Source organism: Dromaius novaehollandiae, chromosome 6, assembly GCF_036370855.1.
Source record: "Dromaius novaehollandiae isolate bDroNov1 chromosome 6, bDroNov1.hap1, whole genome shotgun sequence".
Taxonomy (NCBI): Eukaryota; Metazoa; Chordata; class Aves; order Casuariiformes; family Dromaiidae; genus Dromaius; species Dromaius novaehollandiae.
The window spans coordinates 7965815-7985502 of NC_088103.1; the positions used below are offsets into that span (position 1 = coordinate 7965815).

The following is a 19688-nucleotide window of genomic DNA, read 5'->3' on the forward strand; positions in this document are numbered from 1 at the left end:
GAGCCTTATTACAAGGTAACAAAAGCAACAATTGTCCTGGATAATTTAGATAGCATGAGGCAGGAAACGAAAACTTGGGAGCCATCAGCATCTAATCTCTTCCCATGCAGTCCGACATGCTAAATCCATTATTTAGGCACCCCAGCTGCTTAAATAAAAGCAGGATTTTGGATATTCCTTGCTGCTGCTAATTATTTTACATATGCAAAAGGAGCATGTTGTCAAACCAACTCAGCCACACGCACGCGCCTTTTGTCGATCCGAAAAGACCTACTTTTCTCATGTTTCCCTGTACGAGTCCAGAAAAACCTGTGGACTTGGAAACAACAGTAAAAACAAGGAGCAGTTTGACTGAGTTATTGAGATTTAGCCAAAATCTGTCAGCTTCAGACAGGGTAAGAGTTTTCAGCTGTCTAGAAGAGAATACAATGATATATCTGAAAGATGAAATCTATCAGTCCTTATAACGTTATTTTATCTGATTACACCTGACTCTTCTCTGCATGATACACCAAGTTTCCCTAGAGAAAAGATGCAGCAGCTTACTCTTTGGAAATTGAAGAGACAGAAGACTGGAAAATACTCCCCTCCCCAAAAACGAGTTCACTAAATAAATGTTTTCTTTCAAAACAAAGCACATCAGAAACAAAGGAAAGCTGATGGCATTTTGCTGAAGCTGTGACTTTGGGTCGCGCCGGTCGCGTGCTCCTTCACCAGCCCTCCTTTTTTTCTGTAACGCGTTTTTGTTGTATTCTCATGTTGCCTGGGGAAGCCAAAAATGGGGTCCACCAAATAAATTTACTTGAGAAACTCATACACGATTTGAAAGTTTAGTACAACTGCCAAAAGCTTCTGGAGCGCTGGCAGAATTCATCTTACTACTCATTGCATTTATCGATTCAAGTCCAGCTTCCAGACGTCAGCACAGGTGCCACCGCTAAGAAATAAAAAGTTTCCAGGAAATCTGTACGTAAATCTAGAGTGATTGCCAGGTTTGGGTGGGGGAGAAGAGAGATGCAATCTGTATGCCACTAAATGTAGCACTAATGGATAATCATCCACTCTCTGGGATGCCTTCTCCGATACAGGTTTTATACCTACCACACTAGAGATGGAATAACATTCCTCAAATCTGTAAAAGGGCCATGACAGATTTTTTTCTTTTTAAATACTTGTAGACTGAATCTAGGGATGAAAAAAGTCCTAAGAACCTGCCATATCCAAAGGTTGATTTTTCTTTATTATTAAAGGTCAAAACTGATAATTTACACAGCCATCTCAAGCGATGAGACCATTCAATACTAGATAAGTAGGAAGAGTCTAATTTTGCTACTGTTTCTGTGAGCCTGAGCTCTGGAATTCATTTAACTACAATTCTACATTGTTAGGTAGACCTGAGAATAAAAAAAAAGCATCTGGGAACAGCTGCAAAATAATTAAAGTAATTTTAAGGAATGTAACCACAGAAGTACCTACTCTGCAGTGAGGACCACTCCACAGCTGCAGCAGATGCTGTGCTGGGCAAGAGGGCTGCTGCTTGGGACACAAAACAGAAGCGATACTGGAGGGAACAAAACCAAAATTCTGAGTCTACCAAAGGGATCTGTTCTTCGCTCCACAAGTTGCTACAGCCAAACAAAATAACAGGGAATTTTTGCCCCCTTAACTTACGGTTGTAGGGTGCACATAAGGATAAGAGAGCACAAGAGCTCTCACCACCACCAACGCAACAGCACTAGAAAAATCAAACAAACAGCAACTGTGGGTCATCAAATACACTGCATTAAAGTTGCCCTATTTCTGCATTCACTATTGTTACAACTTTTATCAGCTAAGTCACACTAGAAATGACAGGCCTGTAACGCCCAAGGGTTTTCCACCAACGAAACGGGAGCTGGATGCACCTACAAAAGAAATTATTTGACACCGTTGGTTGGACTGTGCAATATAAACGCTCACGTAAGGAACAGAGGCATGCCGTGACAAAACTTTTCTTGAAGAAGTCATCAGAAAGGTGCAAATAGGATTATTTTCATTTTGTGTATCCCTGCCAGAAACGTCCCTCGTGACCAAAGTGCTACCCGCTGACAGCGGCGACACCACGCCACCATCCATCCGCTGTTAGAAACCAGTAAGTTTGGGCACAGCACAAGGAAAAAATTGATTTAGATGACTGAAAGACAGCATCAACAGAGAGCTCAGAATAAATGTGCTTAGTATGATAATCCTCTTCATTTTACGCATAATTGCTTCTCACCTCAATTTTGTCGTCGCCGTTATTTGGTACAAGCTGTATAAGCCTACATTGCAAGATACATTACGGAAGAGAGTTACTCTAGTAGCACGCTCCGACTCAATTTTTCAAGCATCGTTTTTACTTACACTGGTGTGCTAACAAATAACAGCGGTAACAGCAATAATTGCAGCTGACAGACCTTTTTGGAACACCTGTCTTGCCACCTGCATGAAGCCTAAAAAAGAAAAAAAAAAAAAAAGTCCAAAAATTCACCCATACATTCTGCAAGAAATGTCCAGGAGAAGAAAAAAGTTCAGAGACACTTCATATAGATATGGACTTGCCATGACATCTTAAACCATCTGTCCACATGGTAATGTGGTAAGGAAAAAATAAATGCAGGTGTTAATCATGTCAAAACAGAAAGACCAGGAAAATTGTTAGGAAGATCGTCACTCAAAATCCATCTTGGTTTTTGTTCTTTTGTTATCCTGCCTCTACGAAATCTTCATGAATACCTACCATCTCCGCAAAACCCTTTGCTTTCTCTAATGAGCACAATCCTTCAGACAGACCAGCTTGACATTTTCACTCCACTTCAGCAACAACTTCAAGTAATTACCAATGAAAACAGCAGCAGGAATTCTTCCAAATGGGTTCCTGGAAAGGAACCTTGCACTTTCTGAGGGACCAGGGCCATTTCCCCAAAAGAAATTAAAAAAGCAAATTCCCCATCTAATGCAAGGTATTTTTTACTCCACTCTTAAGCAAGGGATGAAAATAAGATAAGCTTTAAACATGGAAAAATTCAGCTCAGAGCAGCCTGAAAACACAACTAGCTGAAATGACTGAAGATTCACAGATTCCCCTGGAAAGCCCAGGAGTAAGTTGGACTCACAAACCAGCTCAGTTCTTTTTTTTTTTTTTTTTTTGAGCCAGCACTAGAAGGAGAAGGTAACCTCAGATGACAAAACCAGGAGACTGACAAACTGTTAATAAAATGCTCAGACTCGTGGTGGCTTTGGACAGGCTGCTCAGAAATAAAAACCCTGAAAAGTTGAGTCCCAGCTCCTAAATCACACGGCTGCAGAGGCAACCGCTCCCCCTTGGCTTCTGGGTCTTGACCACCCGAGGAGATGTGCTGCTCCGTAGCTGCAGGTGGAGACAGGATGATGCTCATCCCTTTAATAACCAACGAGCAACAGTTGGGAAAATACTTGGCCACCAAGTGCAGATTTTATTTATTTAATCCTAAGAGTCATTTTAACCAATATATCCAAGCTGACAACTGGGAAAATAAATTCTCATCTACAAAAAAAAGCCAGCCTACAAGAGCAGCCTTTTCTTTGTAAAAGATTATAGAACAATTTGATAAAGCAGTTGGGATGGCCCAATTTTTAGAGTTGGTCAATATTTTGTTTTGAAAAAAATGAGTAATTTTTTTTAAGCTGCTCCTCCTCCCCCCCCCCCCCCCAATATTTTGCTTTAAATTTTATACTTTCATTTCACTCATTAGCTGGATTTTTTTTTCTGGGTTGTTTCATAATCGTTCCATTAGACACTTAACTGGGATTTAGCTGATGCTGCAACACAAACTGCCAGCACATCACAGCTTCCATATTTCCTATTTTTTGGTATTTTACTGCTGTAACCTTAATGTGATGATTAAAACAAAAACCTTGATAACTTCCCCGATTTTTTTCATGTTTATAATTCAGCCACTTTGCCCAACAAACGTTGCCTTGATATAGCCTTCACATAGTTTAATAAAGACCAGCCTCTGCGGTTTAGATTTTCTATTTCCCATGTCATCAGCTGCTGCAACTGAATATTTGTTATTTTGAGAAATGCTGCTAATACGGTGTCATTAAATGTAGCCTAAAACTGCTCTAACAGACTGCATTTTTAGAAAAAAACAAAAAAAACACACACCTACCTGAATAATACCTGCCAGGTTATCCTATCAGATAACACAATCAGTTCGTTAAATTTTATATACAAGCTCTCATTAATTCACGGCACTGAAAAGGTGCCGCTGCTCTTCTCCCGCTACAAAACAGTAGCGGTTTACCACTAATACATTATTTTACTGCCCTTCGTAACTGAAAGAAAGAGTACAATCATAAAATGTGCACAGTATTTTTCTTGTGTGCATGGCTAAGCCTTACAGGTTCATCGGACAAACCTCAGCAGAAGACATGTCAGCTAAGAGACAGCATGCCAAAAGATAACTTTTATTCTTATTATTTTTTTAATCTCTTTTGTCAATTGCCGGTCAGAACAAATTGTCAATCTCAGCTATACTTATAAACCCCAGAGAGAACCAAGAGCATGAAAGTTAATTATGTTGACTGATATGGAAAATAAGTGTGAATATAGTAATCTCATTCACCAGAATTAATTACAGCACACTTTAGATAATACCACAAAGCAAGCTCAGGATGTGCTACCCAGAGTATCGAGAACACAGGCTGTAAATCTGGTGTAACATTTAACAACAAGCATTCCCCACACAGCAACGTCAGCAGCCTTTCAGGCAACCGCCCTATGAGCAAATATTTAAATGTCACACTTTGAAGACTACTTATTCCTCCAACACATAACACCTAACTTTCGACAGTCATGGAAGAAGGTTGTTCGATCAATAAAATGCAGAATTGGGTCAAGATTTCTGACTGCTGCCATTCGTTTCCACCTGGGACCTTTCCCCTCGCAACACGCCATGCCTTCTCCCAGCACAGATCTCCCCACTTCAAGCACCACAAGGGGAACATTGTTTCTAAGGCAATCCACACTGTTTTGCTATTTATTTCCATATCTTCGAATATAGCTTTTATCGGGTCCTTCACTGCTAGTTACCAGCCGTAATTTTATACGCCAGGATTTAAGCCATGTAAACCAGACTTTCTATTAGCTTCAAACCAATAGCAGAAGACTGGAAGGGAACGATACCCTCACCTGCTTGGACATCCCCTGCAAAACAGTTAAAAAAACAAAAAAAAATCTTGCCTAGCCCCATGTCGGTATTTTTTGAGTTATATACAATTTTAATCGAAAACCAACAAGTAACAAAGTAACTGATGCCATCTCCAAGCTAATTCTTCCAATACTTAATTCTTACTCATTGTGTCTACTCTGTATTTGTCTGATTTCAGCCTCCTACCAAGGATCCTGTTACACCTTTTCTCTGTTGCTCCACTGTACCTCTAGTTTTGAAGGGTCTTCTTCCATCTCCACGCTTCCTCAGCTGTTTTCACTAACCTGTCAGTTAAGAGCCAATCTGCTTGGAAATTGCTGTTAAAAGGACATTTGATTACAAGAACTGCCCTAAAACCAAATTCTAAATAAACCGACCAAACAAAAGCAAATTAATGTGTGTGACTCTTCAGATAACTTTAGCAACATACTCTACAAAAGTCACCAATTTTAAAAAGTGTCTTCATTGAATATCTCCAACAGCTCAATTAACAGATAAATCAAAAATTCAACAAATATAAAAAAACTCACCTTTCAGTCCCCGATGGATACGGTCTCCAAAAAAAGCCTCCACCTCAGTGTACAGTATCCCTTCGATTCTGGCTTGCTAGCTGGACCTTCTTCTACACGCACGCCGAGGCAGGCACCACGTTATCCATGGGGCAGCTCACTTGTACACCCTCGTCACCGGACTCATCGTGTCGCAGTGCTGAAGCCGGTAAGGAGCCGATGCGCCAGCTCTGTAAAGGAGAGAGTCAGAATAAGGCAGGGCGCAGGAAAGGGTCCCGGGCGCAGAGCTGCAGAGATGCCCATCCCTCCACCCACGCGAACCACGACGAGGGAGCCGGGCAGCTTGTAGGCGCTAATGAAGAAACGAGACAACCCCTGAATTCAGGTCACTACTGAAAAAGAGTTTCAAAAGCGCAAAAACCTTTGGAAAAGGGAAGAAAAACCAGAAGAGAAAGCAAGAGCTGGCATCAAGTAAGCAACTGTGTAGGACCCCTTGGATACGGAGCAGACTCTCAGCGCAGAAATTGGTAGCCTGAACGATCCCAAGGGACATATCTTGTAAAGGGACTATAACGATCAGTTGCTATAATGATCAGATTAAGGGCATATTTTTCCCCCTTCTTTAAAGGAAAAAAAAAAAAAAAAAAAAAGCTGACTGGCAGTAAGCTGTTATGAAAATCCCCACAATTCTCCTAGAAACAGAGTTGTGGTAAGTGTGCTGTTTTTCAGATGTCACCAAAACAAGCTCTCGCAATATGTTTCACTAATTGCAGCTTAAGAACCTCTGTTTCTTTAATAAAGCCTAATTGATATTAAACAGCACGCATCAGAATACAAAAAACACAGCGGGAAAATTTCTTGTAAACTTCTGGTCAGAAGATGAGAGTGCTGTAGGCAGAGTAAAAGTGCAGAGACCTCAAAGTACTGGAGAAAATGCAGAGTAAATACAAGACTAGTTCTGTCCAAGCATTTTTCTTTTTTCTAAATGAAGCCCACAGTAAACATATGAAAATGATGAGTTAAAATTTCTTATAATTATCTGAAAAATATGTATCTTGAAATAACAATAGGTTTCATCCAGGAAAAACTTTTAAGTGAAGCATAATTTAATACATTCTCTACATCCAACTGGCGCACATCTGGGGACTTCTGCTGAACCCTCGTGCTTCCCCCGCGTACCACAGGCAAAAGTGCACATCTGCAAGCTCAGCAGACGTGCGCAGATGAATTTTATTGACACTGAAACCCCTGGGAGCAATTTCAGAAAAGATGGGGATGAGTTAGCTGTAAAGCAAAGCTCATCATGGTGACACCTTTCCAGGCCTGCAAATGGAGAACGCATACAGAGCATACTAAATAGTTAGCACCACTTGCAATCTCTGGTATAAAACAGTATTGCTTTAGCGCTATTTCCAGTAGAGCTCCTTTAACCACCCGGGAAACCCATGCCTGAGACCAGTGCTCAGCTTTGGGAGTATTTTAGATCCAGAGATATGCTGAAAGAGCTATAAAGCTTCAGTAGGTACCTGGCAATTATGTCTCCAACGCGTTGCCATACAGATGAGCTGGGATGCTTGCTTAAAGAGCTGGTGCTGAAGAATAGCGACCCCCCATTCAACTGCTGCGGAAAAGATCGGAGTCACTTGTATAATGCACATGATATCCCTCAACCGCTGTTTGAACATCTGAAATGCTAAGAATCACGACGCTGAGCAAGAATTCGCATACAACTTACTCCTACTCTTAAATGCATTCAGCAATAGGCAAGATAACTCTTTTGTGTGTAACGTTTTGGACAGGCTTGGAAAAGATGCATCGAGAGAACACGTGGGCAGCACAGCCTCGCAGTCGAGGAGCTGGAAACGCCAGATTTACAGTGCTTGGTGCGACCCGAATTCACCTCCGCCACACGCATCCAGCGTGGAGCAACCCGGCAGCACGTGCTGTGCCTCCTGCCTCATTCGGGGCAGGGGTTCAATGCCAACGGGAGAAGAAGAAAAAAAGGTAACGGTACATCCAGCGCTCGCTAACTTCTGAGCGTTTGAATTCCTCACTTAAAATAACTTCTTTGATTACAGCCTCTGTATGAAATGCATGCGTACAGAGACAGGCATGTATCCCCTTGGTGCCAAAAGTTTTGCAGTTCAAAGACAAGGGCCCTCTCCCAAAAAAGCTGACACTCCAAGGCTCGCTTTCGAGCAAAAAAACATTCACCAACATCCTCCTCCTCTTATCGGGGCTATGAAAAGGAAAAGCCACCGCAAATTGTACAGAGCCTTTTCTCCAGACAAGTGACATTTAGCCCACTGTTCCCTTGCATCCTTGCTGGCAATCTTCCACCGCTCAAGAGTGCTAACATTAATAAAAAGAGCTGAGGGTGAAGAAGAACTCTTAAAAATATGTCAAGGACTGGGAGAGAAAAGCAGTATTAGAGAGGAAAATCCATTAAATAAATGAAGAACAAGATCAAGTCCATCATGATTTTAAAATTGCAGGGCTACCGAACTGCTTTATTAAATTGGCCTATAAGAAGAAAAACAAACACAAGGGAAAGAATTAGGCGAAGCGGAGACCTTGACAATGTTTTTCCTGACACAAAGCGTGTGCAAGTCTCCTTTAATTCAACGAACATGAAAAATGGAGATTTTTTTTCCAGGTGCATTGGATTTAAGGCTTTTTCTCTATTTCAGTCCATATGCAGGCATATTTTTTCTTCTCTTCTCCAGACATGTGAGTGTGTATGCAGGTGTGTGAGGGAGGAAAGAGAGACTAGAATGCTTCAAGACTTTTGTTGCAAATTTTTCCTCCTCCCTATTTTTACCCAGCAGATTTCCCTTTCTAATCCGTCTTTTCTGCTCCACCTGTAGTCTCAGAGCTTTCGGGAAGGCGGGGAAGTGGCCAAGCAGGTCCTCGCCCTAGAGCAAGAAGCACAAATTGGGCAGGAGGGAAAAGCACAAGAGCATCCTCTCAAGACCAAAGGTCCAAGCGCTTTCAGGAGAGCAGCTGCTAAGCAAGGGATCGTAGCACGAAACAGGAGGGCTATGCTGGAAATTCAATCTTCACAATCTTCACAGGGGTGACACAAACACAGCACGACCACAACTGCAAAAGGGTTGGAAATCCCTGCCTTTTGGTCGATACAAATGTGACAGCCAGCTTGCATATCTGACAAGTAGCTACTATCTCATTTTTCCGTATTTAATAGTGGTAACTCACTGGCTCATTTCTTTTCCACAGTAGGAGATGCCCTACTATTGCAATAACCTGTAAACGACAGAAAACCTAAAAATACCTATACGCCTTGAAATCCTAGAAAAACTGAAAACAGGAAAGAGTGGTTTGGTTGAAAGAATTTTTTTTAAACTGTTAACCTAATGACTTCCAGCAGCAACAGAAGGTGAAAACTGCAGCAAGTTGAGGGATGGAGAAGAAGCTGCGTTTTCTCAGCTAAAGCAGACTGCCACCTTGAATCTCTGCTCACCAGGGCTGCGGACTGCCAAAGCCCCAGCTAGGGGCACCTGAAGGCACCGAGCTCCTGTTTTTTCAGGGGAAGCACTGAGAATTTCTCAGTCTTAAGGGGTGTTTTGGAGCCACCTGCCCAACTTTCCCAAAAGTCTCATGTAATCAAATGACTCTGGAAGCTGTAGCTTTCCAAAAAACATCAAATAAAAGATAATAAAAAATGGAGACCATCCTATCACTATACGAGTAAGATACAAATCACAATCTGTCAGATCCTGCTGAATTTCCATCAAATATGCATCCCAGGATGTGAAGGGCTTCAGCTACTCAATAAGCAACTGCTCACATCTCCTGCCAAAGTGGTGAGGTATCTGAAAATCCAAAGTCATGTCATTATTCCAAAAAATAAGAACAAAAAGACTAAAAAAAAAATAACCAGCCACTCTCATTCAAGAGGAAAAAAAAGTTACATCAAAAAAAATTTAAACACTTGGCACCTCATCCTGCAAAACCGCATACCTGTGTTCAACTTAAATGTCATGAACATAACTTTGCAGATTCAGGTTCCTAAAACATAAATTTAGTGAAGGGAATGAAAGTAAAATACAGGGTTCCAGGTATATTTGGACTCCAGTAAATAAAGTCTGGAGTGTTTCATTCTACATATTAACTTGAAAACACTCATTAAAACCATTTTTAACTAGCGCTCACATTATAACACTATTACATACAAGAAAATTGCTGGAAACCCAAACTAAAACTCTATAATTTAAGGCTGGGAATTGTCAAGGGTGGTCATAGAATATCCTTCCTAACAACTGGGTAAAAGCATATGAAATACAATATAGCCTGAACACCAGAAGTGTTTTTTCTTATATGAAGTTAACTACTTTAATGAGGATGTTTCCTATGGGAAGCATTTTTAAGTAAAATGTTCATCATTACAAGGAAAAACCCTAATCCAGTAGGAGACAAATCATCTAATTAAAGCCTGGTGACACTCCTGGATTCAGTTATAAGAAACACAACTGTACACTTCAGTAACCTTTAACTGATTTATTTTCTGAGGCATTATCAACTGTAAAGAGAGCCGAGAGCTTCATAATGAGAATTCGTGAACCTCATTTGAGGAGAAATCCAAGATCATTTCCAATTCAGGAAAACAAAACTTCATGGAATGATTTACTGAGAACAGAACAAACAACCGCTCTGCTGCTCGGAGGTGCAAAGCTCTTACACCTCAGGTCTACCTTTGCAAGCAACATGGCTAAGGGAAAAGGAGGAGAAGCCAGAACATCTCCTGAAGCCAAGAAGCTATTTCCAGCTGGGATTTAATCGTAGGAAGTATCACAGACAGTAGCGTGATTTGGGAAAGCTACGGACAGATGTGCACCAGGCACTCTGAAGAGGCCTTCAGCTCAAGCACAAATTTCTGGAGCCCGAGTGCCCCATCGGGCCTCACCTACGGCTTTGAAGACCATCGTGGCCCTCTCTGAGGAGGCATGGGGAAAGCAGCTTTGAAGATGCAACAAAGCTAGAGAGAGCACAGGATCAAGAGGAAAAGGTGAGTGATAGCATCAAAATCCAAACAAATAACAGCTATAGGAAAAGAAAAACCTTCAAGGAGCAAAGTTTTCTTACTCCATTGCTGAATCTCCTATTTGGTCTCCTTTTAATGTGCATGTGTTCTGGCCAGAAACCGTCCTCCCAGAACGCTGCCTTAACCTTGTCACTTCTACACCTCCTTTATTCCAAGTCTTTCTTCCTCCTAATGTAAAATTGTCCATTAAGAGAAAAATGCCAAATGATCCATTTTTCTCCAGAGGCGAGCCAAATGTGCATACTTGATTTCTCACCTGACATTAAGCATTTATAGCAGATAGAGCTGCCAACTTCTCCCCGTCACAAAGCAGGCTGCTGCCTCAACACTGCATCGTGGACATTTAACTCCGCAGAGAATACAGAAAGGAAAAGACCTGTTTGATTTACGTTTGCCTTACAATAGCCTTCAGTGCAACTACAGCAATACTGTGCCCGTCGCTGCAAAATGGATAGTTTTTACAGCTCTCCCATAGACATATTTTCAGTCCATATCGCCAACACATTCAGACGGGACTTGGACATCTTGAAATAATCAGGCTCACAACTGCCCAGAGATGAGGCTGGCCTGGGGGCTGCAGCCAGGGGACAGCTAACGCAATAAGCAGCAGCCAGAGACAGGTGAGAACAGGCAGATCCATTAAATCGTTTCTTCCATTCGAACCCCAGTACTAGTCCTGAATTTATTCACTGCTCTTCTGACCTAGTCCTCCCAGCAGGTCCATGGGCCTGCTGCACCTGGGAGTAGCCTTACCACCAGCTGCCACACTTTGGAAAATGAGTTTCATCAGCAAGATTTTCATTAGGAAAATTTTGAAGCTCCTCAAAGCACATATCATATTCTGTGAGACTACCTGTGTGAAGAAATGGTTCAAATTCTGGCCCTACCAGATTTGAAAACCAGGCCCACAGCTGCAAGCTTTTAAAGATATCTGTGCAAAACATGTTTTTTAAACTACACAACCAAAAACTGGGTAATATCTGAAGACTAACATCAACACTGAAAAAACAAACCAGCAGGAAAACAGTGCTTGATATTAGCAGGACTTTGCAAAGCTCTGGAAAATCAGCCTGACCATTTAGCTTGAAATATGGGATGCAAATAACAGGTAGGCTGTCGCTTTATTCTCCTCCTTCCATCAGTCCTTCCCTGTGCTACCACTATGTACCTAAGAATATGCTCTATTGAAATTTATAGATCTGCACAAATATGAAAAACATATTGTGTTTTTATGTTGCCTTGAGGCAGGTGTTAAATCAGACCGTGATAATCCTCATGAGCTAATGTACTTTAAAGTCTTAAAGCTATGAAAGAAGTAGTCAGTAGTTTGCTGTCTTTGGCATGAGCAGTCCTGTTGCTGTTTTTCTCTGTAGGATGGGAAAAAGCAGGAAAAAAAAGTTACGTGTCTCTATGTCACAGATCCAGCCTTCAGATATAGCTGATAGTGCCACTATCATTTAGTCCGTAAACTGATCCAGGTCTTTGTGGCCTTTAAAGGGGTAAAGACAGAGGATTTTGCTCTAGACCAGAGGGGTACAGATGAAAAAAAACAGCACCTGCAGTGTTAAATTAACTATTAAATTATTAAATTAGTTAATAATAATTAATAAGTTACATTAACTACTAAATTCTTTAAGGCTGGGCAACAGATGTACAGATTTAGCGGAGTTTTTCAACACAGTCTACATCTGAATAGCAGCTTGTATTTTTATCCGAGTCCACTGCGTGTCATCTGTGTCATTTTTTAAATTTTAGACATTTCTTTGAAGAATATTAAAATACCTCACAGAATAAGCCTCAAAACTCTGATGAGGTAGATGAGTCTTATTACACCCATTTCACAGATGAAACCGATCCAAGAGCTGTGAAGCCCTATCTGCTGCAGAGTGCCACAGCCCTCTGGTTTCTCTTGCTATCACAAGACAGACTTGCGTTCTGAGTATCATACACATCAGATGGCCCACAGATTTTTCTGCTTCTCAAATTGCTATAAATTACAGGATTTCCAAAGAGTACCCACAGAGGCACAGGACGGCTTACGAATACATGGTTGTGTTTATGCTGTGTAAACATCTGAAACACACCGGGACAAGCAAAAATTAAGTTTTCGAAGACGGCGTGAAGTGCACTGCAAATGTAGTCAGTATCTTCTCTGGTTACCTTGTTAAATGTATTGGCCAAGATTTTTTTACTCCAAACCCAAAATACCAAAATTACACAAACTATGTCGGTTAACATTCCTGCAGAAATCCAGAAGTTGCGCTCCTCTATTTTTATTGTAGTCTACTTGAATTTCAATTTAAGCATTGTCAGTATGTTTTCCACTCCTAATTTAGTTCACAAAACCTTCAGCCAGGATAAAAAAGTCTCAGTTCAAAACAAAACCCAATATATTTCCCCTCTTACATGCCAAAATAACGCACAATGATGTCTATAACACTTTCCAAAACGGAAACTTTTCATCCCAGTTGCAATGAAACAAAATTATGAAATACTGGATTTTCCTTTAGGAAAACACTTTCATTTTTCATTTACTTATACAGCGGTTACACATGAAGGACTCTCAGGCTAAGTTTGAGGACTCTAAGTTTAGCTATCAGCGTTAACAAGTAACCAAAATATTAAAGATTAAGTAGTTTCCTACAATTATTCCTAGGGACCAGTCGGTGCTACATAATCTCCCATTTCCCCCCAGCGGCTGCTGAGCAGAGCAGAGGCTCAGCGGACGCCAAGCCAGGCAACCTGAGGATGCTGCACTTCTTTACAAGCTTTTCTTTAACCTCGCAGCTCTGGGACTTCCACACTTACTCAGAGGAACAACATAGGCAGAGGCTGTTTGAAGAACCAGCCCTTTCTACTATTCCAAGAATCTGGTTTATCATATGTGCTGAAAAAGGTAAAATTTCTGCAAGCAATAAGCAAAAAAAAAAAAAAAAAAAGATTTTGAAGTCACTCTTAATCAGGGGTCAATACCTTCCATTTCTCAATAGTTCTGGTTTGATCGTATCACCAATTAATACAGTCTATACTGGGTCCCTGCACCACGTGGAACAAATTTGAGTGCTGGCGTACTTCTAGAAGGACGATTCCCGTCTGCGGTGCAGACACAGCCTTCCTCCTCCCCGCCTTCGGGGAGCCCCGTGCCCGGCGCACGCCGCGGTTCAGATTCAGAGAGAGATCTCAGATCATTTCCTGGCACTGCTCCAGCATTAACTGTGACAAAATCAATTCGACGGAGGAATGCCAGATTTTATATAGTCCCTGAGTGGGTGGGATTGACAGTGCTCCGCTCCACTCCCCCCCTCTTATTACAAATATTTTTTATACATATTTTCTTAATGCAATATGACTTCGTCAACATGTGCAGCGGGCTCACGATACAGCTATTGTTGCTGGAAATGTCAGTGCTTCAGATGTGATTCTTGATGTAGCTCTCATAGGATATGGAGAAACAGCCCAAGTAAATTTATTCTTTGTATCTAAATGTCAGTTTAGGTATAACAAAAATTAAATATCATGAATAGAAGAAGTATGGGCACAGTATATCTAATGTGACAACTTGGATAAGAAACAAAATTAGATCTCTTTCATAGCAGACTACTGTACCCAAGATTAACGGAGGATGTCAACAGTCCCTTTATAAAAGGAACTGCGTATTGCAAATAAAAATAACTCTACAAGTCCCTTTAGTGTAATCATAAAGCCTAAAAACGTGATGAAATCAAGAGATGTTAGAGTTAGAAACGCAATAAATTGGAAGCTGTTATGCCCCTCGCGTTCTGGATATTTTGGAGAGAGACATTAACTAAAATCTTATCTTTCATCAATAACAAAAACCTGCATTCTCGTGGACCGGAGAATTTTCGGCGACCCTCCACCCGAGTTCCTCCACAGAAGCCAGCAATTCCTACGCTAATGAAAGCGGAAAAACGACTGGAAAAAAAGGAAAGGTCTTTGCATGGATAAATAACTGGCAAAAAGATGGCGAACAGAAGGTGGGTGCGAACGGTCAAGTTTTTGCAGCGGAGTCGGCTCACCGGGGCGCCCCGCAGGGAAGGGAGCTCGGGGCTCTGCTGCTCAACACACTCATAAGTAATCGAGATAAAAAGCGACCGGGAAGGTGACACTCTGTGGATGATGCCGAGGTATTTAAGATAGTAAAGATGAGGACCACCTGCGAAGATTTGCAGTTGGACCTTCCATGTTTCGGTGACTGAGCAATCAAAATGATTGAACGCAGCATAAATAAATGTAGAGTGATGTACGCGGGGGGGGGAAACAACCACCCTGGCTTTACTTATGCCAGGATGAACGATGGACTGAATATTAACATCACGTGGGTCTAAGGGGAGACTAGGAAAGTTCTACGGGAGAAAAGTCCCATGACAACCTCTGGCTCCCCAGCTTCCCGAGCGGATGGAGGCCCGAGGGATTTGGGGGGGCAGTTATATCCTGTCCTTGCTCTAAATCCACTGCCGTACGGGTATTTGTTTTTCAAAAGAGGAACCCTAAAAATGCCCAAAAAGGCATTTTTTTGCCAGGCTTAATGCTTCCCTGCTCACATCAGCCTGGGCTTCATCTCTGGGCCAGAACATCTCCACCCAAGTCGGTGACAGCAGGTCGGTACATACGTGAACACGTATGCGGGCAGGCGCACGGCACAGAGCAAACAGCGAGGACACGTGAAACACGGCCAGATCATCAGCGGCTGCAGGTTCCTCGCTTTCAGGACACCCCGCGCCCGCTGAGCTGGGCATCTAAATTCCAGTCTAGACAGAAAACAGAGGTCAAATTAATTTGCTCAAGGTTATACATATAGCCTTGGCAGAGATCAGGATCAGACACCGGTCTAATCTAGGGCTTTAATTGCCAAGTATCATCTCCACGACCAGATTTATTCCCTTGCTTCTACTCTCCTGTAAATAATGAACTGTCCTCTCTGACGCCTCAAAGTTCATTACGTGCTCCGCTCGAGCCACTCACAATTATTAACTTACCTGATTACGTTTGCCCTTTCGTGTACCGGAGCCCCACAGTGTCAGAAAACATCTTAGAGCATTTACAAAATCTGTAAAAAATTTATTTTCACATCCAAGCGTGGCTCACTCTGGCCATTTACTGTTTCATACTGCATATTAATATATGCAATCAGTCACCTAAATTACATGATGTTACCGCTTTCTGTATGAATATCTGAAGCAGCCAAAGACGTCAAGCTTGCTCGGGTTTCCTTTCAACAGCAAGCAGTCTTGCTTGGACACGAATACCCTGTACACGTGTGAATACAGACACTCACGGACTGAAAACGTGTTCCCTGAACGCTCGCTAAAACAAAAACACATCATAGACATTTGCAAGGAGTCTGAGCACGACCGATAAGAAAGCAGTATAAGTCTCCGGCATACATTTGCAAACACATTTCTCAAACATTCAGCTGATTCTAACCGCAGATTACTGATTTCCCCCAAGCATCCACATTTTCATCTCCTACTAAAAAAATACCCATTTTCGCAGACCAGTAAAGCAGAAATTCAGGAACCTCAAACTTTAATAAATCACAGGCATCGATTTAATCTCACGTAAATGAAGCTTCCCATTGTCCTTCGAAAATAAACAAGGAGGACACAGAGGCCTGCACATAATCAGTAAATTACAAAGAACAGATGTGAAGTATTAACAAGGAAATGCTCATGCTGGCAAGGAGAAAACACTATAAAACAGCACGCACTGTACCAAGCCAGATTGGCTTTTAAATGACTCATACTTACGAGATTACAAACAAGAAGTAACAAAAATAAAATAGTTCATTTAACTGGGCCTAATACACTTTAGTTACTTTAAATTAACTGCTAATTGTGCCATTTCTTTCCCGCATGCTTTTCCTTTTGACATCTTGGTTGAAATGCCTCGATGGAAGGGAATTTACTACAAAACCCACATTGTTTCAATCTAGGTATTTACCCGTTGCAAGTTAATTACCGGAGCCAGCTTTTCCCTTCCAAATCTGCACTCATTCCCCTGAAAGGCAAGCACTGCTGCTGATGGCCTCTCCAACACCTTGCTACCTCAAGCATGGACGTGATGAATTTGTTTTCTTCTCAATTTTTTGAATCGGTTCTCTAAAATCTTCATCAGGAAGCAAGCAACGGGAGTCGCTTCTTGCGGCGATTGAGAGCGGTGCTCTGCAGGGGCCTGTCGTGGGCTGCTCCACGCACCCAGGAACGGCCTCGCTGCACCAAACGCTTCAGGGCAGCAGCGAGGAAGAGGAGCCGTGAAGAGCTGCAGGACCTCAAAGGCTAAATGTCAACGGGCGACTGAAATTCAATGCACTGCAATTAAGTTCTTCTGGCAGTTACAGCAATTATTTGGAAGCAAGTTTTTTAACTATACAGTTTGTGCCGACGCGGCCTGCCTCTCCTCGTGCATGCACATTTTCTATTGATATGCCCACCATTCCCCCTGCAAACCCTCCTTCATGCTTCAAGCAGCCTGCTGGGTTATTGCCTGGGGTCAATTTAAATGGCTCATCTGCTATTGCATACTGAAAAATGCCATCTTCGCTTGCAACTCTAATCCATGCAAACACCCCAAGCCCAGATGTGCTACAGCTATTTTGCCCTGTGTTCATATATGAGACCTGTCAAGGAAGTATTTGCTTTTCCTTTTCTCCTTAAACAAGCATCTCGTTCAATCTCCTATTCCCAAAAGCCACTAAGATACCACCAGCCACTGCTGCTCCCTCATTTCATGTTGAGCCAGACAAATAGGGTGTAAAAGACTCGTATAGTCTCACCTGTCCTAATGCAAGCCTGATAACCAGGGAACCTTCTATATTCAAGAAGCGACTACCAAAAAAAAAAAAGAATTCAAATCAAACAAGTCGTGCTGATGTCGCTCAGCTGTCCTTCTCCCACTCATGAACAACAACAACAAAATCTCATGAGCACCACCAAGTGCAAAGTAAGTCTCTTCCGTATTTCAAATCATGCTATCTAAGAAGAAAGGTTCACACAAAGGATGCTCCATGCACAGGGCAGGATCAGAGCGATAGCAAGTCAGCAAACACTTATCTGTACTAAAATACCAAAATAGCAACAGGCCTGAGCGTCACACGCGCCAAGTGGGCACTGACTTTGTCAGCGTCTTGGCTTCAAAGTTGCAGGCACCTCTTAAGCTTCCCAATCTGAATTCTTCAGCGCCGCTTGAACGATAAGAGCTCGCAAACAGCAGTTCACCAAAAAAAAGGAGGAAAACAGACAAAAACCATCTTGCTTACAGAGGTTCAGATGTAGCAAACTCCGGGGAACGATCCGGAGGACGAGGCAAGCCGCACGGGCTAACCGGACGCTTACTGCACCGTGCTACATCAGGCAGCCGTGGATTGAGAGAAGCACGTAAAGACTGTTGCGTTGTAAAGACCGAGGGGGTAGTTTCACAATTTAAGTCAACATAAATTGGCACCACAAGCAAAAGAGGAAAGCTCAGATCACTCCCCCTCCCATGCGTTTCCATACTTCTAGCATAGGAGTTTCACGTAAACATAATTGTCAGGCCTCTCAAAAGCGAGCAGCAGGCTGTGGAGGAGAAGGGCCAGACCTGAACTGCTTTTTTTTAGCGCCAGCATGGACTAAGAGCACCTTTACGATGGCTGTGGAATTGCAACCACAAGCAGATTTCCCGGTTTCCTCTGGCGAAACGGTAACGCTGTGGGTCAAGAAAGCACAACCACTCCTGGGGAAGAAAGGAAGGGAAGCAAAGCAGAGACTCACAAATGCCTTATATGTAATATAAGCTTCCTACCTGGCAATTCTCTACATTGCAATTCTCTACATCGCTCTACTTTAACATACATATAATATGCTTTTTTGTTGTTATTCAGACTGCATAAAAATTAATACCTTGGCTATTTAGTAGAAAGGACAGAGTGAAGACCAACATGTATTTTATGTAAAGACACATCCTCTGCTTAGCAGTGCCAGTGATTATTTAAACCTGCTAGGAGCAGGGGCTTAATTTGCAAGCTGAGTTTCTCTAGCTACAGATCCCATTTATGCGGCCTTCTTATGCCTTTGTCTGCTAGATTAAAGAGCCCTTTAATATCACATAACTTCTCCCTCCACAAGCATGTACAGATTGTGTTAAAACACTTCTTAATCTTCATTCTCTTTAAACTAAATGGACTTTAAAAAAAAAAAAGTCTCTTGCGGCATATAAGCACCCTTAAAGTGTTTCTGTGACTCCTTTCAGCACCAACTCTATTATCTTTTTAAAATGTTGATAATGAAAGCAGATTCTCTAGCCTAGACGTGACTTCACCAGCACTTCATATGGAAGTAACACCACTTCTGAACCCAAGCTGATACCGCCCTGTTCTTATACATATCCACATAAATCAGTCCTTCAGACCACCAGAGAAAATACACATCACCCTTTAGACTGTTGCATTCCAGATAATAAAGCTATGACCGGATGATTTTACTATGTTACTTAGTCTTTATAAGAAGAGCCTTGAACTAGCCAATCTTGCAGAAAACAGCTAAGCGTATAAGCGCTTCCTTGAAGAGTCTGAGGAAGCAGCAAATGGAAGCAACCAGCTTCACAAGGTGACCAAAAGAAAGGAGCATCTTACAATAGCTGAAGCTCTGCAAAAAAGAAAAAAAAAACACCTATTTTGTTTAATGTTTTGATTACTTTTCTATTGAAAAGTAAGAACAGCCCTCTCAGATTTGATGAGATGATTATGGCCTGATTATGGCAATTGCGAGAAAGTCCACCGACTCGCACTGTGAAGATGCTCCCTTATTCTTCCTAATCTAAATATTTCATTTCTTGTAAGACAGAGCTGTTAAAATGCATTTCTCCTGGTCACATTTCTAAGAAACTTCAAGGAAAATAGCAAGAAAG

General features: G+C 41.9%; 1 protein-coding gene across 5 annotated transcripts in view; it reads right to left on the reverse strand.

Annotated features, from left to right (window-relative positions):
* The window catches only part of LOC112981614 (protocadherin-15), a 1192166-nt gene that overhangs the window by 594592 nt on the left and 577886 nt on the right, over positions 1–19688 (reverse strand). For all 5 annotated transcript variants that reach the window (XM_064513568.1, XM_064513569.1, XM_064513570.1 and 2 more), the window contains one exon: positions 5744–5952. The gene's annotated coding sequence lies outside the window, so the exon portion shown is untranslated. The remainder of the gene's footprint in view (positions 1–5743; positions 5953–19688) is intronic.